General features: G+C 42.8%; 1 pseudogene across 1 annotated transcript; it reads left to right on the forward strand.

The window, feature by feature from the left end:
* The first annotated feature begins 4467 nt into the window (after positions 1-4467).
* H257_09050 lies at positions 4468-4540 on the forward strand (annotated as a pseudogene). Its single transcript has one exon. The product of its transcript is annotated as a tRNA-OTHER (tRNA).
* The last annotated feature ends 575 nt before the right edge of the window (positions 4541-5115 follow it).

A 5115-nucleotide genomic window follows, 5' to 3' on the forward strand; every position in this document is an offset into this window, starting at 1 on the left:
GGAAATGGCCAAGGCCTCACAAAAACAATAATTGACACGTATATAAATTGTGAGAGTGTTTCGCAATTGTTTCGCAACATGCCAAATAATGGTAATTAATGTTAGAATCGGTTCTTTGGAACATGCCTGGGTTTCCTGTTCACAAGTTTAGACTATGGCTACTAGAACATACTTGTCAAGGGACACTGACAGTTGCGTGCGGTGTGGACCTTGGTTGGTAGTATTGCTGCATGCGTGGACGTAGTGTGAGGAGTAGTGGCCTTCTCAGAGTGATACTTGGTGGAGTACTATGTGATAGGTGAATTCCCCGAGGTGGTGTTGATGGTTACGTGATAGTTGTGTGGGAAGCGTCCCACCTAGTGGTGTTGCGTAGACATTGTGTTCTGTTGAATATGACGAGCATCGCAGACGTGTGGACGAAAGCCCGTTGTGCGAGAGATGTATGGGGTGTTGCGGGAAGAATGGCGGATTGTATGGTGGAGTTGTTTGGTGGTGTGGGCAACACCAACCAACACCACCATGAGGTAATATCTCCGTCACAACGAAATTAGATTCACACACAACCGATATGTCTACAGTAACCCCTCACGTCATGATGACTACCTCGTAGTGTTAATGGTTATAATTGCAGCGATGTGCAACCCCTGCATAGTTTACACCCTGCACGGCCCTTCGGTACCCTCCACAATAATTCTAGTCTACAGCATCCCCCCACGCTACATACTGTAATTGTTAAAGTGAATTCTCTAGAAGTATGCGATTCAGTGTGTAGATTGCATATTTGAGTGCGCTACCGGTAGAATACAGAATGCGCATTGTCCATAGGGCTGGGGGGGCAATTATTGTAGAGGGTTCTACAGAGGGGTTCTATAACTTTTGGTTTCGTACATCAAAGGTGGTGCACATCGCTCGCTACAATGGCAGCGATCAAAGCTGAATGACAGCATCGGTGGTGGTGAGCATCTCCGTTCTACATGTGCATACCTAGTGCTCATTGATACTTGAAGTATTACGCTGTAAAGTTAACCTCGCTCAGCGGGCACTTAATGGCCTCACGTTTGTACTAGATGACCTACATATCCATTGTTTTCATCGACGATACCGGTATGGTATCATGTATAGTCTACATAGAATTGAACAATTTTCCAGATTCTGAACGAAAAGTAAGTTCACAAGAGGTACAGTACGTAGTAGTTCATAGTGAAGGGGGAACAGGTAGTATAGGGTTGTTAACGTGGCGAATATTGGACACTAACGTTAACCTTTAATTGGGGGGCGCTATAATGTATCTACACTACTTGTAGTTGTGGCAATGATTGAATAGTTGATAATGTCTGAATACAACATGCAGTCTCCCCCTTGCACTGTTATAAAGCCCTTTCCCAACAAATATTTTACATGCAACACTGTATTACGTGTGGCTGCTCTTGGCTTACATAGTGTAATATGTAGAATATTCCACAGATCCCCCCGCATCAAGTTGAATCCTAGCCTGCCCGACACCACTGCAAGCACTGTACACTTAACACGGAAGTTTGGGGGGCGTTATTACGTAGAAGTAATAGCTGCGAATACACCGGAGTAGTAGCAACAACCAACGGGACTCTACAGATGATGTTTTGCTGGATTGGATGCAACCACTACTACTTATTCCTCAAAGTACTTTAATTCAGTGTTGTATTCAATTGAGTTGAGTGCAGTAGTTTACAATGCACAAAACAGCAGCAGCCACAAGTAATGTGTGGAATGCAAAGCAGGGCTTTAACGTTATGACAGGCAACTACAATTCAAACGATATCAGCTAACGTTACGACTGTAGTATCCCCCAAATCAATTTCAAAACTAGAAGTTACTACTACGTAGTACATAATTGCGCCCCCTACCGTTCGTGACTAAAAATTCCCAACTTTCGACACCCGCATATTAGCCCCCCTTCACTAAGTACAGCATCATCCCGAAAGGAATTACATGAAGTGGCCGCGTCAATCGATAACATTATCGAGCTGTTAAGTTAGCCATAGTTTGCGCGGAAAGTATTGAATTCTAGACTACGAAGCATACACCAGAAATCTACAAACGTTATCGGTGATACGGGGGCTCTAAACTTCAAATCGCTAAAACTATTTGACCATTCGTCAGGGTGGTCTATTTCAATCAGGCACCATACAGTAGTTTCAAACGATCTCGTTCGAGGTTTGATGCATACTAGTACACTACTATTAAAGCACTCATGCCCTACTCTACATCCAGTCCTGCATATCCTTGCTTGGTGTCGTTTTGTGCTCAGTGTGTATTCACTTACATGATTCGTTGCGTGCCAATGACCACGACAGGACTGTTGCGTGCCAATGACCACGACAGGACTGCGAGGACTTGGTTAGCTGTACCAGTGTTGTAGGATGAAAAGGCAATATATAAGTGAGAAAGAAAAAGTGACTAGTTGCGTGGGATTTGAACCCGGTACATCTACGTTACAAGTGAAGTCTTGTATCCACTGCACCGCAGGATTGAATTTTATTGAATCGATACATTTAGTACCATTGGGTGAGATCAGTGCCAACCACTTCAGCATCACGATACTGATTGGTAGAAAACCACTATTTTAACCAATACAATTAAACGAAAATCAATATTTTCGTGTTTTCAGCCTATTAGCACCAGTACCACATGTCCAATGTCGCATGTATACATCTCAACACCTTGCGCATATCATGCGTGACATACAAGTTGTCGCACGACTATACAGTAGTATTACTTTTTTCGTTCGGACCACTGTTGCCTGCTCTTATTGCAAATTATCCCACTGCTTGTCCGATTAAAATTCTGTCAAGTAGTGATTATCCCACTATTTGTCCGACTTCACTGATGATAGCTGGCCCGGCCTGTGCAAAACCCAAAACCTAAGCCAACCTTGAAGTTTTGCTGCAAAGGCAACTCTCGCCACAGCTGTCGTTTACTCCGGCGTAATATATTTGTGCAAAAACTGAGTAGAATGACATGCATTCCGTGGGTTTGAACGGTTTTCAGATATGGCTGGTCGGTTTTCAGATTTATTGAACGTTTTTCGGTGTTTGCCTAGTTAGATTGGTTTGTTATGTACTTCGAAATACGAGGGAATGGTCCGCCTAACGTTGTCTTCGACCTGATATGAAATGTGGCTGATTTTTGGCTTGCTGACTCTGGGCTCGGTTATGTGACACTTTTTGGGACCGTTCGACGGACGGGTTCCTTTACAGTTATTCCAAATTGCTACTACGGTAGTATTATAATAGTGTTTCTTAACGAGGAGGATTTATATAGTTCGTAGGACTTAAAATCATGTCGAAATTCGTATTGGTTTTGATGAAAAATGAACTAAAAGCGTGAAAATATCCCATTTCTACGCATCTATTTAAGTGGGAGAGCCGTTCCTCCTACACGACCAAATGACTTGACATTTGTATCGGAAACAACACCACGACTGCGTCACTTCCACAACCTCGTCGCCGTTTGTTGAAATGTTGTCTACTAACCCTTTTCCTTCACACATGACAATATTGACTCTTTACATTTGTTAGTCGTGATTTTTGAAAACATCATCATTAAATTCGGCGATTTCTAATCAAAAATGTCCAAGGGCATTTGAAAAGTATAAATATGGAAATCTGGGTCATTTGTTGAGCGATCACCATCAGGCAAATCAGATTTCAAACAACGTCATTTAAAATTTCACCATAGTTAAAAGTAAAGACACTTCTTGTCCCTTTGATTGGTTAAAATGGTGTAAGCTAAGTACTTCTACAGTACAATATGATACCAGTAAGTAGAAATAGATAATAGAGACGATTCATTGGCCAAAATTAGAGCATAGAAATACTAAGTGAGGTCGGAATATTGATCATATTCATCGATATCATTGAGGGACCAATCACATAATCGACATCGACGCTGCAAAATGACTCGATGATATATTAGTATCCGGATGACTGACGAGTCATGAAAGTCTATCCAAAAACACATGGGTGTACTTGGAATGTAATAAACCACTGACTCGAGGCTTGATCATTCGTCACGAGGTCTAGTGGATGCACGAAATAATTTGATGTATGATAGGAGAACAAGTTCGAAGATCTGTGATAAGTCATGGATAATACGTACTTCGAAGTAGTACGTATATTCCAGTGTCATAGTGATGACCTCTACAGTATACTAGTACTAGTATTGCAGTACTGTACGCACAGACACGAGCAATTCCCCGATTAAAACACTTCCACTGTAATTTCGACCCAAAATACTGTTCCAATGAGGGAATTTTACCGTCCGGATACATTTTACTAGCCCATAGTCAGTCTTCCCCTAGTAAGAGATTGGTTGTCAGAGTATACTACATCCCTTATAAACTACAATTTCTGAGAAATCAAACAGTGGAACTGCGTTAATCAGGAGTTTGTACTACATCGACAGACACCAACCGTAGAGGATGGTGGGGGGGGAATAGCTCAAGTGGTAGAGCATCGGTTTCTTAACTCAAAGGTCGTGGGTTCGATCCCCGGATTCCCCGGACTATTTCCGCAAGGATTTATCCGTCCCTCCCCTGGGGAATCCGGATAACAAGGGCTGCGTACGAAGACGAGGACCGAACTTCGAAGAAGATCGGTCGAAGCACGAGGTATGAAGCGTTGAGCGAAGTAAAAACCGAAGATTTCACACCGCCCCTGGTTGAGCAGGCGCGTTACAATTGGCGAAGCGGTTCCATAACATGTGGTTCTAGTGTCGGCCCTCGCGAGGAATGTCTTAAAAATGATAATCCAAACTCAATTAACCGTAGAGGATACAACAACTATAACAACAGTAAGTACTACTACAGTAGTAGTACGTACAGTAGTACTAGTAGTAAAGAATAATACCCCTCCTTACCTTGAAAAAGGCCCAAACTACTACGCATGCCTTTATAGTGAATAGTGGGGGAATTCCTTAGATAAGACTCCGCACACAGACAAAAAAAACCTTGTATCCTGGGACTTCATCCTACCCCCCCCGTGGGCACGGATATTTCGAAGTATAATGTTATTCCCGGGGTTAAGCGCATCACAGCGGTTAGCTATCGCTAACCACTGAGATGCCTTAACCCCTAGC

This window comes from Aphanomyces astaci (assembly GCF_000520075.1).
Source record: "Aphanomyces astaci strain APO3 unplaced genomic scaffold supercont1.21, whole genome shotgun sequence".
NCBI classification, from domain to species: Eukaryota; Oomycota; class Saprolegniomycetes; order Saprolegniales; family Verrucalvaceae; genus Aphanomyces; species Aphanomyces astaci.